Source organism: Neovison vison, chromosome 10, assembly GCF_020171115.1.
Source record: "Neovison vison isolate M4711 chromosome 10, ASM_NN_V1, whole genome shotgun sequence".
NCBI lineage: Eukaryota > Metazoa > Chordata > Mammalia > Carnivora > Mustelidae > Neogale > Neogale vison.
This window is the reverse complement of record NC_058100.1, coordinates 60,872,133-60,891,126: the sequence shown is the minus strand read 5'-3', so window position 1 is coordinate 60,891,126 and position 18,994 is coordinate 60,872,133. Positions and strand designations below refer to the sequence as shown.

Below are 18,994 nucleotides of genomic sequence, written 5' to 3'. Positions count from 1 at the left end.
GCAAACCGCTGGGGTAAAACTAGCCCCGAGTGCCCACCTCCACTGCACACTGAGGACTGCTCAGGCCGGCCATTGGGTCGTTCACTTCCCAAGTACGCAAATTTCAAGCACATATCACCAAAATAAGTATACATCTTTATTTAGAAATTATATTCATATCCAATGGTACTAATACAATGCATTCATTTAAAAATGTACACAAAATACAGGTATGAGTAGAACTTCCACTTAAACGCCGTCCTCCTGAATGGCTCATGCCCCACTTGGCAGACCAATGGTTTCAAGTTTAGACCTTAGAAAAAAATCATAACCAAATCACTGCATTGCTGTGACTGGCCTTGAATATGTTAATTAAACCATTTTAAGTTACATCTCCTCATAATCGTTTGGGTAGCCAACAGCTGCACAAATAGCTCCAATTATACAATAGCCATAACACAATACACTTTTTTTTTTTAACCTTTTGACCCCATCACCCACTTCTCCCCCTCCCATTGCCTGCCTCTGGCAACCACTAACTATTCCCCGTATCTATAAGCCGGTCTTTTTCTTTTTCTGGTTTTAGATTCCACAGATAAGAGAGATCATATGGTATTTGTGTTTCTCTAGCTGACTTTTCTCACTTAGGATAATGCCCTCAAAGTCCTTCTGTGATGTTGCAATGGCAAGCAAGTTTCATTCTTTTTATGGCTGAATAGTATTCCATTATATGCATATATACTACTAATTCTTTCTTTTTTTTTTTTTAAGATTTTATTTATTTATTTGACAGAAAGAGAGATACACACACTGGGAGAGGAAACACAAGTAGGGGGAGAAGGAGAGGGAGAAGCAGGCTTCTGGCTGAGCAGGGAGCCCAATGTGGGACTCGATCCCAGAAACCTGAGATCACGACCAGAGCTGAAGGCAGACACTTAATGACTGAGCTACCCAGGCATCTCTATACTACTATTTCTTTATCCATTCATCCATTGATGGACACAGGTTGTTTCCATCTACCTGCTATAATAAATAAGGCTGCAATGAACATGAGGGCACAGAAATCTTTGTCAAGTCAGTTTTTTGTTTTCGGTGGTTAAGTACCTAGAAGTGGAATTTCTGGATCATAAGTTAGTCCTATTTTAAATTTTTGGGGGGCGATCTCCATACTGTTTTCCACAGCAGCTGCACCAGTCTGCATTCCCACCAATCGTACACGGGATGTCTTTTTTTCCACATCCTCGCCAACACCTGTTGTTTTTGGTGTTTAAGATTTTAGGGATTCTGACAGATGTGTGGTGATATCTCATCAGGTTATGATTTGTATTTCCCTGATGATGAGTGATGTTGAGCATCTTTTCCAGTGTCTGTTGGCCATTTGTATGTCTTCTTTGAGAAAAATGTCTATTTGGATCTTCTGTCAATTTTTTAATTGGATTGTTTGTTTTCTTGCTATTGGGTTGTGTGAGTTCATTATATATTTTGGATATTAACCCCTTATCAGATATAGAACATACAAATATTTCCTCCCATTCCACAGGTTTTCTTTTAGTTTTGTTGGTTGTTTCCTTTCTGTGCAGGGGTTTTTTATTTTGATGAAGTCCCATAGTTTATTTTTGCTTTTGTTTCTTACGCTATTGGTTGGTTTCAGAAAATCATCATCGATACCAACATCTAGGAGTTTCAGGTCTTATGGTCAAGTCTTTAATCCTTTCTGAGTTAATTTCTGTATATAGTGTAAGACAGTGATCAATTTCATTCTTTTGCATGTGGCTGTTTTTCCTAACATCATCTATTGAAAGCATTATCCTTTTCTCTCATATATTCTTGGTTCCTTTGTTGTAAATTAATTAACTATAAATGTGTAGGTTTATTTCTAGACTCTCAATTCTGTTCCATTGATCTATGTTCCTGTTTCTATGCACATACCACATTGTTCTTATTACTACAGCTTGGTAATATAGTTTGAAATCCAGGAGCAAGATGCCTTCAGATTTATTCTTTTTTTTTCCTCTAGATTTCTTTGCCTATTTGGACTTTTTTGTGGTTCCATACAAATTTTACGATCATTTACTCATTTCTTTGAAAAATGTCACTGGATTTTTATAAAGATCGCATTCATTCTATAGATTGCTTTGGGCAGGATGGACATTTTAACAGTATTGATTCTTCCAATCCATGAGCATTTTCATTCATTCGTGTCTTTTTCAATTTATTTCATTAATGTCTTGTAGTTTTCAATGTAAGGGTCTCTCATTTTCTTGGTTAAACCGATTCCTAGGTATTTTATTCTTTTCAATGCAATTGAAATTGGATTGTCGTCTTAATTACTCTTTCTGGCTTGTTATCAGTGTATACAAAAACAACAGACTTTAGTGTATTGATTTTGTATCTTGACACCCTACTGAATTTATTTATTAGTTCTAATGGTTTATTTGGTGGAGTTCTTAGGGTTTTCTGTATATAGTATAATGTCTGACTTAGATACATTTTTTCCTTTTTCTTGCCTAATTGCTGTGGCTAAGACTCCTAATACTACGCTGAATGAAAATAGGAAGTGGGGTCATACTTTTCTTATTCCTGATCTTAGAGAAAAAGTCTTCAGTTTTTCATTGAGTATGATAATAGCTGTGGGCTTGTCATTTGTGGTCTTTGTTATATTGAAGTACATTCCCTTTATACCCACTTTGTTGAGTATTTTTATCGTAAATGGATGATGAGTTTTGTCAAGTGCTTTTTCTGCATCTTTTGAGATGATCGTATGGTTTTTATCTTTTATTTTTTTGATGTGGTGTATCACGTTGGTTTGTGGATGTCGAACCTTCCTTGCATCTGTGGAATAAATCCCACTTGATTGGTGTATGATTCTTTATATATACTGTTGAAGTCAGTTTGCTAATATTTTGTTGAGGATTTTTATATCAATGTTCACTAGGGATATTGGCCTATAGTTTTCTTTTCTTGGGGGGTCCTTTTCTGGTTTAAGTATCAGAGTAACGTTGGCCTCATAAAAAGAGTTTGAAGAGTTCTATCTTTTTGTTTTTTGGAAGAGTTTGAGAAGGATTGGTGTGGACTTTTCTTTGAATATTTGGAAAAACCCACTAATGTAGAAGTCCTGGACTTCTTTATTTGGAAGGTTTTTGATGATTGGTTGAATCTCCTTACTAGTAATCAGTCTGTTGAGATTTTCTATTTCACCATGATTCAGTCTTGGTAGGTTGTACATTTCTAAGAATTTTTCTACTTCTAGGTCATCTAATTTATTGGTGTATGGTTGTTCATAGTGTCTCTTATGACACTTTGTGTTTCTGTGGTATCAGTTGTAACATCTCTTTCTTATCTGATTTTATTTATACGACTCTTCTCTCTTTTTTCCTTGATGAGTCTAGCTAAAGGCTTGTCCGTTTTATTTATTGTTTCAAAGAAACAACTCTTAATTTCATTGATCTTTTCTATTCTCTTTTTAGTCACTATTTTATTTATTTCTGCTCTAATCTTTACTATTTCCTTCTTTCTAAGAGCTTTGGGCTTTGTTCTTTCCCTAGTTCCTTGAGGTGTAAATCTAGGTTGTTTATTTGAGAACTTCCTTGTTTTATCAAGGTAGGTATATATTGCTATGAACTTCTCTGTTAGAACTACTTTTGCTGTATCCCACTAATTTTGGAATGCTACATTTTCATTTTCATTTTTGTTTGTCTCAAGGTTCTGTTTCCTTTTTTTTTTAATTTCTCTTTTGAGCCATCAGTTATTCAGTTGTTTAATTGTTCAGTGTTGTTTAATTGTCACATATTTATGAATTTTCCAGTTTTCTTCATGCAATTAATTTCTAGTTTCATACTATTGTGGTCATAAAAGACATCCATGTAAACTTAGTGCAGTTCTGGCACAGTAGAGGCGCTAAGAAACAGCAGCCCTTCTGGGAAGAGAGAAGAATCAAGAAGGCCAGGGAAAGGGGTTGGTGAGGGGATGGGGGGCCTGGATCCTAAGTGTGACTCTGCCACCAGCTGAGTGACCTTGGACAAGTCTCTTACTCGCTCTCCCACCTATAAAATGAGCATACGGGACTCATTAATTATGGGTTTCCATATTTTGCACTCTTTAACTTGCATTAACCTGGCTTATGTTTTGGTCCCTACTAGACTAATCTCCTTGAGGACAGAGTCTGTATATTCTACCCCTAAACCAAGTCCTGGGCTGGCTTTCTGCAAAACTTTTCCCTTTCTCTAATTTACTACACTCCATCCTGCCTCTCAGGCCCACAGTGCTGTCCAAGGTCGTCCCTGGTGCTGGAAAATTGACTTGATGCCCACAAACTCAACTAACTAAATGTTGGAAGTGCTCATCCCATCTGGGTTCCATTTTCCCAAAAAGTCTGAGGTGGGGATTTTGGTACTCAGGGATTGCAGGGTTTCTCGGAGCTGAGGGGTCTGCCCAGGGTTCTTACCCTGTCGCAGCATATTCTCCTGCTGGGGCTGCAGCGACCGCGTCCCCAGAGGGCTTGTCCCCAGAGAAGAGACTGATTTCTTTTTATTATCTTCCAATTTATCTTTCCATAAAAAATGTTTAATGCTACTCTGGAAGCCCAGGACCCCTGCCTCGTCCTCCTAGACACCATCCCTAGCGGCACACCCAACTCATACCCTCTGTTTGTAGAACAAGAAACCATGATCCTAGTGGAGGGCCCTTCCAACACTGCTGTGTTTCCAGAAGGCTCACCTACGAGTACGTGTGGCTCTTCCATGTGGCTCAGAAGCCACATGCAGAATAGAAAAATGAACAGAAGGACAGAGCACAAACATTTATATTATTAACTGGCACATTATTTCTGTAAGAGTTATTTTCCCCAGGGAAATATCTTGTCACAAGCTTAACTCATTGGCGGAGAGCAGGATGGTGCTGTTTACAGAGAACGTTTTTACACTGATTCTTTTATTTGTTTGAGACTCGTTAGTGGAGAAACAGAGGCCCAAGAGGCTATGACTTGTTTAGGATCCGACAGCTAACACGCCATGGCCACAGGGCTGATGCACAGGTCTTTGGGCTCCAGTGCTCTTTCCTGGGCCAAAAGCTACTTAAAAACACAGAGCTTCTCAAATCAGGCATTCTTCTCTTCAAACAAAGACCCAATCAATGATTTAGAAAGATTGTCTAGGGGGCACCTGGGTGGCTCAGTGGGTTAAACCCTCTGCATTCGGCTCCGCTCAGGTCATGATCCCAGCGTCCTGGGATCGAGCCCTGAATCTGGCTCTTTGCTCGGCAGGGAGCCTGCTTCCTCCTCTCTCTCTGCCTGCTTCTCTGCCTACTTGTGATCTCTCTCTCTGTCAAATAAATAAATAAATAAAATCTTAAAAAAAAAAAAAAGAAAAAGGAAAAATTGTCTAGGCTTGTGGGCAGAACTTCTCTCCCCAATTCTCAAGCTAACTGCAGTGTTTACAGGGCATCAGTGGCCGGGGTGACCGTGTTTACTACACCGTTGCGTTCCCTCCTTGCTGTCCTCAGGACGTCTGCAAGATGTCATTGTCATGTTGCAGTCACTGGCTGGTGGGAGACCCATCCCAGCTCCCCTCTCCCACTCCCCTTTCATTTTAGGCAGGAGACAGGAAATATGTCTGTGGGTAAAGCCACGAAACAGGAATGCAACATTTGCTACTTATGTCCTTCATTAAACTGCAAAGCCAAAATAATACGTGCAGATGGCAAGGTCATCCGTGTTCTGCCAGCTTATTTTAGAAGATTTCTTTCTTCCAACTCAGACGTCGGGCTAGATGTCAACTCTAATAAGGTAGAAACTTCTAGCAGTGCAAAACCCTGTGCGTGTGTTTCTGACAAGCTCTGAGGACCCACCGTGCTTTGCCTCATGTTGAGTTTATTCCTTATTTTGTTTCCCAGATAAGGAATAGGCTCAATTCCAATCTCAGAGGCAAATATATCTGGAGAGATAAAGAAACGGGGGAATGGGGGAGGGGAGCAATTTAAAACGCGACAGGGTCTCTCTCAACAAAATGAATAATTAAATTTTGCATTTGTTGTCCAGCAAAAGTGATTATATGGGCAGACGCTGAGGGAAGTGTGACCATGGTGTTAATGATGGGTTAAATGAAACATTACACTCTTCTATTATTATTGCGTGAGGCTGGGTGTGAGGGAAGGAAGCCAGTTTACCCAGGCAGAGTGTTCCACAGAGATTAAGGCGTTCTGCATTTTGCAATCTTGCCACTGAGTTCATTTGTCCCCAGGCAAAGTTATCCTCTTTTCTGATAGCTTCCCTCTCCCCTATCCTCCCTCCCTCTCTAATTTTGTTCTGTCTCATGCCTCCTAGTACTTCACAATAGATCTGCTAAATCCAGCCCTGGTTAAAATCTGGTTTTATCTACTCCTTGAGGCTGAATAAATTAATAATTTAGGAATAAGGAGATTAAGACAAGTTTTGTATTCACAGCTAACTGGGTGGGCCATAGAAGCACTACTCACAGTGACCCCACACCAGAAACTGCCCCCAAATGCTCATCGACCAAAGAACAGATCAGGGGTCGCACACTCGCCAGCCGGAACGGGAAGGAGTGACCCACAGCTTCTTGCTGCAGCTTACCTCATGGACATGATGCTGAGCCAAAGCAGCTGGACCCAAGAGAGAACATACCACAGGAATCTGTTTACGGACACAGAGTATAAGACAGGGTCAAATTCAATCTATCCTGTTAGAAGCAAAGGCTGGGCTGATCTGTGTAGCTTTTATGGACTGTAGCTTTTAGGTGTGTGTGTTGTGGGGAGGGGGTCCTCTTGGGTTCATGTAATTTTATTTCCGTTTTGTTTGTGTAAACTCTTTGAACTGTTCACCTATGAGTCCCTTTCTGAATGTCTATTTTATTTTTAGAGATTTTATTGATTTATTTGAGAAAGAGAGAGCACGAATCTGGAGGGGGCAGCAGAGGGAGAAGCAGACTCCCCGTTGAGCAGGGAGCCTGAGGTGGGACTCGGTCCTGGGACTCCAGGATCATGACCTGAGTGGAAGGCAGATGCTTAACACACTGAACCACCCAGAAGCCCCTGCACGTGTATTTTAATTAAAAAAATCCCCAAAGTTCACGCAATTTAGTTTTTACAAAGGGGTTTAGCAAATTATAACATATGTCAGCAAGGTCTGGCCTCCCTCTCCAGCCCTCCCCATACACGGCTCTGGAGCCCGCCCCGCCCTCAGGCACAGCTCCCCCTGCCTCCCCCTCATTCCGGAGCTCTGGGCTGTTCTGGGCTCTCTTGCTTTTCCAGTCTCACCTATTTCACTTCACTGTCCTTCTTGTTTAATGTTCTGAACACCACACGATGTTCCTTCGTTAAAATGAGGTAAAATCAGGGCACCAGGCAGTTACAACCCACTTTGGACAAGGACTGTGAGGTCTCTGGGAAAATGCTGGGGATTGACACCTGCTGCGTCTCAGCTCATCAAGGTCACAAGGATGAGGACGGAGGCCGCAGGGGCCCCCAACCGTTTGCACGGATTTTGCAGTGATAGAGAGTGGAGAGAAATGAGTTTGCTCATGACCCCTGGGTGCAAGAAGGTGACCACCAGGACCACAAGCACTTGCAGCCTGAGTGGGGCAGGGGCGGGAAGGCAGGAACAAAGCACAGTCTTGCGAGCACCATGCAGGAGGGAGTGCACAAAACCAGTCCTCCCCTGGGCCGGAGACTCGCCCTGGAACGGCTCTCCTGCCGCCTGGTCTGTCATACACTCATCCTCTGTGATGATGGGGACCGGCCGCCGCAATCCAAACGGAATCCTGACTCTCCCTCCAGGCACCTGGCAGGAGGCCAGGAAGGAGGTCAGTGCCTATTGGAGAAAGAGCCTAGGATTTGGGCATCTGATAAAACATGCAGCCCCAAAGGGACCTCACCCGCCATATCCATGGCTCCATGGTGCTGGCGGCCGCAGAGAAGTCCGCCAAAAGCATCTCCTGTGGCTGGGCAGGACCCAGCCTTGGACCACTGACCAGGTGGTCTCCTGCAGCAGCTGCCACACAGACACAGACCAGGAGTCAAGCGAGAGAAGTCGCAGAGGGTGCTGCCCCCACCAAGAGGCCACCTGTCCGCCACGCAACAGTGAATCCCACCACCACCCTGGTGGAAGGAAGGAGGCTCAGCCAGCGGTGGTCATGTGAGATGTGGATCCCACCGAGTCCACTGTCCTCCGTCTGACTGCACTGTTCTGAGAGAAGGCAGGCCAGCCGTCCTGTCCGCAGGAAGATCTGCTCCCCTGCTGTCCTCACGCAGGGCAGCTCGGAAGATTGGGGGAGCATGGCCTGGCTGGTGGAAGCCACCAGGACCCGCTGCAGTGGCAGACAGAATGGGGTCCCTTGTCACTGGGCAGCACCATCCCGTGTCCAAAGCCAGTGGCTCCTATCCCAAGTTGGAAAAGGCAAAGGATAAAGCACTGGCCACCAAACTGGGCTGGGTGGATGCTACTGAGGCTTCTGTACGTAACAGTAATGAACATTCAGCCTGTGTCGAAACCAAAACCAGACCAAAACCACCCCACCCCAAGAAATCTGAGCAGGGCATTCCTCCTCAGGTTCCCCCACCCTAGGCCTGGGGCACCCACTGGGTTCAGCCCAAGCCTGCCCTGCAGAAGTCCACCCACCTGGCCGGCTACCTTCTGCTCTCCTCCTTCTTGAAGTCTGTTTCTGCACCCGGCCTCCTTCCTTCTGGGAACTGCCCTCCCCACCCATCCCCACACCACCCGACAGACGGCGGTGTTCGCCTGACCTCTGGTCACCGTTGACTGGTTCTGGGTTGGGCTTGCAGCTGAATAGGGGACCAATTCCTGTTCCCTCCCGGAAGCACACCTCCCTTGCCATGGCCGGCTAGTCCAGCAGCGAACACCTGGCCAAAGTGCACGGATTCCAGTTTTTCTGTAGAACATTCTGGAACTAGAGCAGAGAAGGAGAAAGAAGTCTTTCTCAGGAGGTGAGCTGTCACATTTAACATTTAAAAGAGCCATTTCAGGGGTGCCTGGGTGGCTCAGTGGGTTAAAGCCTCTGCCTTCGGCTCAGGTCATGATCCCAGGGTCCTGGTATCGAGCCCCACATCAGGCTCTCTGCTCAGCAGGGAGCCTGCTTCCTCCTCTCTCTCTCTCTCTCTCTCTCTGCCTGCCTCTCTGCCTACTTGTGATCTCTATCTGTCAAATAAATAAATAAAATCTTTAAAAAAAAAATAAAAGAGCCATTTCAGCCATGTTCTCTGGGACTGGGACACAGAGGAGAGAGAGTCATGAGGGAGAGAGAGGACAGAGAGATGTCCTGAGAAGGTAGCTGAGGGCTGGAAGGTTCTGGAAGTTTCTGACAGCATTCAGCTCCATGGTTATGTCCTTTTCCAAAGGCGTGCAGCTTCCCTGGAGCCTCGAGCTAGCCCAGGACCTGTCATATAAACTCCTGTTCCTTCTAACCAAGACCCGTGGTAGTTCTAAAGTTGATCAGTCACCCTGGTGTTGGTCAACGGTGCTCCATAAACAAAAACAGTCCTTATTTGCAGCATTTGCCAATTTCCATGATATAAATACTCCCACTAAGGCCAGTTTCGAGCTACCCGAGTTTCATTAGCCAGAAAGTCCTGCCTGTGCAGCACCTGGAGGAGGGGGACCAGCACGCACCCGCTGTCTCCACACCCTGCTGTTCGCAGTGTTCTCTCACCTTGTGTTGCCCTCCCATCAGCTCCCACCCTGGCCTGGTTACTTTCTCAGTGCCTGTCTCCTGCACTGCCTCCTCCAGGGAGCCTTCCAGGATCCCCTCTGTACCCCCTTAGCTCCCTTTGTTTGCCCCCATTGTTGTGCTCCTGACACAACGTGGAAGTTCTCTGGAGGGTTCACGTGAAGACTGCTCACCTCGGCCTACAAAGGCCATGTCTCCACCATCTCTGTGACCCCCATGCCCGCCCACGTGCTTCTGCACAGGGCTGATGGGGGAGGGAGGCTGGGATAGCTCTGTGTGCCGTCTGGCAGACAGCCTGCAGCAGGGACCCGTGAGGGACAGGCCACCGTGTGGAGGATTGTCAGCCTCAGCCGCGGGATAGGCTTCATTCCAAGGCGGTCCTGCCAACGCTGATGGGGGTCCCAGAACCCAGGGAATGAATGATCAGCAGCTGGAGCTGGACTGTTTTCTGGGACAATGGCTGTGGTTGAAACACGAGCAGCACTAGACCTTCCAGGGAGAATCACACTCCAGGTTTTAAAAAAATCAGTTTTGGGGGCAGTTGAACGTCTGACTCTTGGTTTTGGCTCAGGTCATGATCTCGGGCTGTGGGATCAAGCCCCGTGTTGGGAGGGAGCCGGCTTGGGATTCTCTCTCCCTCTCCCACTGCCCCTCCCCACTCTCAGGCGCTCTTTCAACCGGGAAGGTTGCTTCTGATCTATTTTTTTTTTTTTTTTTTAAGAGAGAGAGCGCATGAGAGTGGGGAGGGGCAGTGGGAGAGGGAGAGAGAATCCCTCTTTAAGTACCACCCACCCTGCCCTGGCCTCGCTGGGCGTGGTCACGAGGTGACCATGGTCAGGGCAGGTGGCTCACTGAGGACCGTCTGTCCTCCAGGAAGGTGGATAGGGGACTGAGAGGGTTGGCAGGGGCCGCGCACGCGGAGCGCTCAGTACTGCCCCCTGCTGGTCAGTGCCGGGGGGGGGGACACTGACCCAGGGGACAGCGCCCCAGGCGACCGGCCACTGGCGGTGCCCCACAGCCTGACCTCAAAGGGAGGCAGAACCAGATTTTCCTAACCCCCTGCTGCATTAGCCCAGTTCTGCAAAGCATGCTTAATTTGATGTCCTGGAACTAGAGCCCAGTGTTTATGACGGGTGAAGTTGCAAGGTTGCGGCTTCCAGAACTTTCTTACGGCGTGTTCAGCCTGCAGATGCCTGACAAAAGCCAGCTCGGGCACAGTGCCCTCTGCTGGAGGTGGACACCTGCCCCGCACGCCCAGGAGGAAGGGCAGGTCTGGACACAAAGCCCTCCTGGGCCGCCACATGGTTTGAATTAAAGTCAGTCCGTCCCAGAGAGGGTCTCTGGCCACGGGCTTGGGACCAGGACGGAGGAGCGGCAGGGGCTGCTGAGGGCGGTGTCGCTGCCCAGCAGGTGAGGCCCCGACTCCTCAGCCTTGTCCCCCGAGCGGATTGCCTGGCCCATCCCACCCCGTTCTGATCGAGAGAGTCCTGCTGCTCCTCCCGCTGCCCTCTGTGTCTTTTTTTTTTTTTTTTTTAAAGATTTTATGTATTTATTTGACGGAGAGAAATCACAAGTAGACGGAGAGGTAGGCAGAGAGAGAGAGAGGGAAGCAGGCTCCCTGCAGAGCAGAGAGCCCGATGCGGGACTCGATCCCAGGACCCTGAGATCATGACCTGAGCCGAAGGCAGCGGCTTAACCCACTGAGCCACCCAGGCGCCCTGCCCTCTGTGTCTTTATCAGGGAGGGACCGCCCAGGCAAAGGGGCCGAGCTGATGACCCTAGATCAGTCGGAGGACGACTGGACACCCGCTAGCTCCACTGGGAACCCAGGAGAAGCCTCTCTGGGGCTGTCCCGAGCGCGCGGCTCTGTGCGGACAGACGAACACCATCGCCCCCATTCGCGAGCACGCCACACACCAGGTCACACGCTGCGAACCCACAAGAGGCAGGCCCAGCCTCTTGCACACTTGCATTTCACCGCTCGCTTGCTTCTGCACAAGCACACCTGTATGACCGCCTTGGCCGGGGGCTGCGCAGCCTCCAGCCTCCAGCAGGCAGGCGCTCGGGCTCCCCGGAAGCCGAGTCGGCGTTGTTGTCTCGCCGGCGTACGGCCCCCACCTAGCGGCCGCAAGGGCCCATTGCAAGTCTGTTTCCTCCGGCCCCCCGCGTTCTCGGTGCTCTGTGAACCCGGGAAACGCCGAAGTGCGTGCGGAGATGCGGCCCTTATAATGTCACATGACGTCTGAGTCGGGATTTGAAACAAGACATTTGTGTGGATGGCTGCGGCAGGATCGGGTGACCTCTCTGTGGGGGGAAGCGTATCACACACTGAAGCGAATTCGCTGATCTCGGGCCAGGAAAGCAGTTGTTCCGGCGGAGTGGAGGGTCCCCAGCGGCCCGTTGGGCGTGCCTAGCGGCCTCGCTGTACGACCTGGGACGGAGAGTGGAGGCTTTAGCTCTGATGGGACAATGTCCTGAACCGCCACACCTGTCTGTCACGGGATCCGCAGCAGCGCAAGTCAGGGGTTCCCGGCCACACCCCCGGCAGCGTGGCCCGAGGGACAGCGGGCTGTGCATCTTCCTCGTGGCTCCCAGGGGCCAGCCTCCCTGCCAGCTTCTTGGAAGCTGTGTCACCTGTGCTCCCCAGAAAGGCATGAACTTTCGTCTCCCTATCTGTGGGCTTGGAGAAGGGTGAACGGAGTGGGCAGGGTGACCCCACCTCTAATGGGTGCTGGTGTGCGCTAATTCCCCACCCCACGCCCTACGCCCCCCTACTGGCTGCAGAAACTGCGTTGGCCGTGGGCGGGAAGCTTGGGCGCAGCCCGCCAGGGGACAAGCCGCATCAGGGCCGTGGTCCCCAGGAAGAGGGTTTACAGGGGAACCCGTAGCAACCTCCCTGGGAGCACCTGTGCTCAGCTCCTGACCCTCCCCCTTAACCACGCGGGAGAGGCCCCCAACAGTAGCTCATGAATGCGGTACAGACTGAGAAAAAGAGGGGGCCAGCTGTCTACAGGACCCCAACTCCCTCCCTCCCAACTCCTGGGCAGTGTGGAGCAGGGGGAGACTTGAACTGCATGAGATTCTGGAGTCTTGGTATTGGCCAGAGGGGACATTTGATGACCGAGAGGAGCCGATCACCTGCTGTCAGTGGCGAGTGGCTGAGCTCCCCCAGGGCGGGCCAGGACTTCATGTGACGGGTTCCTGGGATGGCAGGTTGGTGAGGTCCTGGAGAGGCTTACAGGAGTTCATGCCCAGGGTGTCACTCATTTCATGAGCTGGTAACAGGTGCCCATTACCCAATGTCCCCTTGGGAAAACCATGCATACTCTATTACAAGGACATACGTCTATCCTTGTTGGAAATCATCACTCATAATCCTGCCTGGGAGTGCAAAGACACACCGACTAGACTCTCCCTTGATAGTTACCATGAACCTGCATTTAGTAAGGTAGTAAATACAACAGGACAGGGCTTGGGGCTCTGAGCTCAGCTGAAATCCAGCCCCGGTGCCCGTCATCTGGCCAACACTTCACCTGTCTCAGCCTTGGTTTCTTCTCCTGTTCACTGGGTGTTACCCACCCTTGAAGGGTTCCAGAGACGGTGAAACAGCAGATGTGGGAGATTTGAAAGGGACAGGTCGCCTGGTGCAGTGCCTAACCTCCAGTTCGTGGCTGAATAACACACAGTCTCGGTGCTTAGAGATCTGCTATTCTGGAAGGGGATAGACTAGGGTTGAGTATGCATATGTAACTCAGGCAGTGAGATTTTGGTGAGGGCTGCCTGTTTTTACTGATTTATTTATAGAAAGATACTTTGGGTCAGACGTCAATACTCTTAGGTGAGTGTAACTGAATGAAACACTGAATTCAAAGTCCTTACCTGGGTGGTGAAGTTGAGCACAAATGACCCTGGGAACACCCCGCCCCGGGTTTTCTGGACCAGATAGCTGGGCTTTGGGGGACCCCGCCCTCCAGTGGTACATTGCGTCCTTCTGTGAGCTCTGCAACATCCATGGGCCCTGGGGTCTCTGGCTGCAGGCAGCTTGCTTTCCCAGAAAGCCCAGATCCTGGCTGCCAGGTGCCCAGGAAGGTTGTTCTCAAATTTGCCCTGAAAGAAGGGACAGCAGTTGGGAGCCAGTCCCCTCCCCTGGCACCCAAAGTCACATGGGAAGGTCAGCTGTCATGCCAACTGGCCCCCTCTCCCGAAGACAGTGTGAGAAAAACCTATGTCCTCCCTGTTCTTGCTAACCCTCATTTTGTAAGGTTTTTTTCCTAGAAGGGCCTGTTCCCTACCTGAGTTGCATGACACTGTGAAATTCACCCAAGTCCTAGTACACGACTCTGATCCTCATGCTAAATGGTTGGCCTAGATAAAGACTCAGGAGGCAGATATGGGACAGATATGAGGATGGGCGGGGATGGACAGAAAACCCCCAAACAGCAGCATCAAGATTCTAAAATGTCTCCACAAATTGAAATCTGGAGACCACCCACTAAAAAGAAAAAACAAGTTCAGAGAGAAATGTACTCAGGCTCATGACATTACAAATTACAAAATGGGAGCACTTGTCCTGATGGAGGTTCCTGGGAAAACTACCTGGAATTTCAGGTAGTTGGTGAACTATCGGTGGCTCCTGGTGAGCTAGTTCACCACGAGCCACCCATAGTTCAGCTCACTACGAGCCACCGATATGATACAGGGGGCGGCAAGAACAGGACAGAGTGACGTCCCCCATGGTCCCCGCTGACTGGCTCATATCTGGAGCATCCCGCACAGCCAGGAAGCCAGGTCTTAGGAAAGCCCATGACAGACAGGTGAAGAGTAAGAACAGGAGAGGGTCTTGGGAAGAAAGGTTTAGGGATCTGGAAAGATAGAGCTCGAAAATGGCAAGTTCTCACTGATTACAGAGTGGCCTCCTTTAAAAATGTGAAGGGCTATATTGTCCAAGCACTCAGGAGAGCATTCGCCATCATACCGAGGAAAAACATAGATTGTTTTCAGGATGGTCTCATGAAGCAGAGGCAGTACAGACTGGCAGAAGTCACAGGGAAATGGCTGTCAGAGCCAGAAGCAAACCAAATAAAAAACAGACAAAGACTTTCAGACATTGAGTGTTCTAAAAATGTGACAGGCCGCTCCGCAGAGAAGTGCCCTCCCTAACGTGAGGCTGTGGAGACAGAGCTCCGGGCCGGGCCTCGCTGCAGGCAGTCCTGGAGAGAGGTCTCTGAGCCATACCCCAGGCCCTTGTGGCAGAAATAGCTCCGTGACTACCAATATACAGTCTCCCCTTCTCTTAAAATATAAACCCTGATTTCTTATGGGGCAACAATGAGCTAGCCAAGAACTGTATTTCTCAATCCCTTGTGGTTAGGTGTAGCCACACATCTAAGTTCAAGACCAAGAGCTGTGAGCAGAGGCATTTCCTGGAGCTCCTGGGAAGGCTTATTACTGGGAATTGGTTAGCTGGGAAACACACTTTTGCCCTTTCTCCTTTCTGCTGTTTGGAGTATGGATACAATGGCTGGCACTCCAGCAGCCGTCTTGGACCATGATATGACCTTGAGTGTAGGAGTCGCACAAGACGGCGTTGGAGCAGAGAGATAAGAATCTGAGTGGCAGATGGTGACAGAGCTGATGTTCATATGCATTTACCGGGTGTTTACTGTACTCTACACAGTGTCTTAGGCACTTGGTGAACCAAACAGACAGTATCTGCCCACATAGATCTCAAACCGGCGAGGGAGCCAGGGCTGTCTGCTGCCTTATACAGTGTACAGGGTAGGGAGCATCCACACAGAGTGAAATGCGGCCCTCTGAAGCTGTAGAAAGGGGAGGTCCTGTAGGGAGCTTACATTGTAGGAACATACTCATAATCTTGATTAGATAGATGATAGCATGGAGATTTACAGATATTAAGTTATTTCTCAAGATTGCTCTAAGAAGTGGGGTGCCTGGGTGGCTCAATGGGTTAAAGCCTCAGCCTTCGGCTCGGGCTGAAGATTGCTCTAAGAAGTGATATCAAACGGGTATCTGACTCCAACTCACTTTCTTAACCACTTCTTTCACTTGCTGAGGGAGGAAAAGAGAAGGGCAGGAACATACTTGAAGGAACAGAGAGGAAGAGAATCGAGAGATGGGGGTATTTGGGAATTGGGGTGGGTGGGTGGGGTACCACAAAGCATGAGGGGTGAAGAGAAGTGAAGGGGGATGACCATGGCCATTCTTGACCTTCAAGAGGACAAAGTTAGTAACAACCTCCCCCGCTTACTGAAACTCTCTCAACCTGAGTCATTTTTCCCCCTGTAACAGGTTTACAGAATCTTTCATTTTTATGTCTATTATTGAGATTTATGTTAAAAATAGATTTCAGCAACTGTTCGGTAGCATAATTATTCCTGTGACACCAGAGTACATCCAGTACCAATTTCTTTTGTTGTCAATCCACCAAATGCCCCCAAGCACCGCACATCGCGCCGTGACGGCAGCTGTGTTGCAGACATTTAAGTATAGAACTGAGCTGTTTTTCACAAACAACTTCATGACTTCACATCCATGGACCTGAAAGGTGTTTGCGCACCATATGCTTCTCTTTCTTGCACCGTAGAGTAAGAAATAACACTCAGAATCCCTACCAAGAAGTAGACATTCTCATTTTATCTTGAGGGGTGTGGAGGATCTATTTCCAAAAATGCTTCCTCCTATGAACGTGCCCCCACAGCTTGGCAGAAACCTGCCCTCTAGAGCATCGGGGTGGGGGGTGGACGGCGGACGGGCGGTGGCAGGTTGTAAGTATCCCCAGGCAAACTCTTCGGCTTTGAAAGCTATTTCCTAAAACGGTTTGAGTTAGAATCAGAGATGAAGGAAGAGGCATGGCGGCACATGGGGAGTGGCCTCTCTGCAGCTCTCCCCAGCCCTGCTGGCCTTCTCCATCCCTCACCCTGTGTTCCTGGCCTCTCCAAGAAGACTACACTTACCTCCATGCTCAGCCTGGAGAAAGAAAGCTCTTTGGCACAGCTGCATGTGGTGCTGTGAAGTTATTTCTCAGAAGACAAAGATGACACTTACTGTGCGTGTGGTGGATAAGGGGTAGAACAGAGGAAGGGAGCCCCCCAGAAGGCTGCCAGGGGGCTCCCCAGCAGACCCGTGCAGGCCAGCAGAGAGGGCAGAATGTCATACCCAACACACTGGACAGGAAGAACTGTCTAGCTACGTCTCCATTTTAAAGGTTGTGGGTAGACTATCCAGCTATTTGAAGCATAAACAGAGTCCTATTTCAGTCCCTTCTCCAAGGCATCCTGTGGACAACCTCACTCCTTTTTCAGAACAACCTCATTCTCATCCTCATTTGTTCTGCATTTGGAAGAACTGAGGCCCAGAGGTGTTTCGGTCACTTGCCCATGACCACAGGGCAGGTGGCATGGGGGAGAGCCTCTGACTGCAGCCCACCTGCAGAGTGGCACCTTCCTACAACCCCTCAGAGATGGCTTCACACCAGCTACTTGAGGTGAGCTTCTGACTTCTGGATGGTGTGGAGTCTTTCTCGGGGTCTGCAAAGAGGGGATGCTTTGGGCCACGGCTTGGGTATAGGTTCTAGAGAGTTTCAAGTCTCAGTAATTTTGCAGGGGGTTTATTCTGCCTCTCTTTCTTGGGGGCGGGTATTAAATAATCAATTCTAGGATGGGTGCTGAAGCAACACCATTCCAGAGCAGTTTAGCTAAACAGCTAACACCAACCAAATCATCACCTTAGTGTCTTCACTCAACATCGTATTTTTGAGCACGAGCCCTGATGACGTAGACAGGCAGATATGAATAGCTGAATTTCAGCTGCTGTGTAAGACACAGTTCACGGTGAATTAAGTTGAATCTCAGGTCCCCATTTCCCTCTGAAGCACACTGAGGTTCACATCTGGCTCTTCCCTAACACAAACAGTCCTGTCCTTGTACAGCGTTCCTGAGAATGGCTGTTCTGTTGGCAATTACTGTGTCCTCGACCCTTGCTGAGTGTCCAGGTGGGAGAGTACTCTTCCCTCCTGCGCTGACTTTGGACTTGGCCATGGAACTTGTTTTGGCCAATGGACCATATGCCGTATTTGAGCAAAACCTTTCACTGCAGTTGTGTGGTTGGGCTTTGCTTCCTGTGAGTCTCTGCCCTCTGTTGTGAAAACAACACCCCCCAGAGAGTGGTGAGTGGTGACTCCTTTATCCTTGGTGTGCAAAGAGCAGACACAAGGAGGCTAACAAAGAGCAGCCCAAGCCAGTCAGGCTGGCAGCACCCAGCGCAACTCGGGGGCCCCTCAGTCCACCTGCAGCCCTCGTGGTTCACAGGGAAGACAGAGACTCTGTCGTGTCACCTGGAATCGGTGTGATCTGTTGCTGTTGCCCAAGCTGACTGCTACAGAAATGGGTTCCTGAGTCCAGCTGCTACCAGAATGCATCCTGCAAGGTAGGCTCTGGCATCGGGAGACAACCAGGGTGCAAGCTTCGCCATGCAGATTACTTGATGGGACTGTCCAAAATATACTGATGGACATGTGGCTCTGGGTGAAGAGATTTCAAGTCAGAATGTTTACAGTGTTGTTTGGTTGTTCTTTGCTGTATCCGAAAAGGCGCCAAAAGAAAGAGGTACTTGGAAAATAATCAGCTTATTTGTTTGAAGGTACAATTGTCTCATGGCAAAATCCATCCTTTTTTTTTTTCTTTTCTTTCTTTTCTTTTTATTAGCAGGCTCCATGCCCAACATGGGGCTCAATCTTACGATGCTGAGATCAAGAGTCAGATGTTCTACTGACTGAGCCAGCCAGGCACCCGCAAATCCATCCTTTTAGTGTACGGTGTGGGAGTTTGGACAAGTATATATGATCATGGGACCACCATCAAAATCAAAATATAGGACGATTCTATCATCCTGACAAATTGCCCTGTGCCTCTTTGGAGTGAAGCCCCTGCCTCCAGGTCCAGCCCCTTAGAACCACTCTTCTGTTCTCTGTCCCTGTCGTTTTGTGTTTTCCAGATGTGCTGGAAACAGAATCCTGTTGTAGGCGGGCTTCGAGTCTGATTATCATCACTTGGCTTATGCATTTCCGGTTCGCCCGTGCGGTTTTGTGTGTCAACAGTTTAGTCTTTTAAAATTTTGAATATTTTTTTTTTAACTATTTAGATATACGACAGTTGATCCACTTGTCTGTTAAAGAACACGTAGGTACTTTCCAGTTTGGGGCAATTATAAAGAAAGCCACCATAAACATCTGCATACCGTTTTTTGTTTGTTTGTTTTATTTTGTCTTGTTTGGTTTGGTTTGGTTTGGTTTAGAGAGG

At 48.5% G+C, this 18,994-nt stretch overlaps 1 protein-coding gene and 1 long non-coding RNA gene across 3 annotated transcripts in view; one reads left to right on the top strand and one right to left on the bottom strand.

Moving 5' to 3' along the window:
- The window catches only part of DNAH14 (dynein axonemal heavy chain 14), a 161,325-nt gene that overhangs the window by 15,757 nt on the left and 126,574 nt on the right, over positions 1-18,994 (top strand). The gene's annotated exons all lie outside the window — the stretch shown is intronic.
- Positions 115-8,664, bottom strand: LOC122918695. Of its 2 annotated transcripts, none has more exons than XR_006386655.1 (3): positions 8,612-8,664; positions 6,569-6,628; positions 115-292 (listed from the first exon to the last, which is right to left on the bottom strand). It is a non-coding gene; the product is annotated as an uncharacterized LOC122918695 (long non-coding RNA). The 2 variants fall into 2 exon arrangements; XR_006386656.1 differs by lacking the exon at positions 8,612-8,664 and adding an exon at positions 7,869-7,878.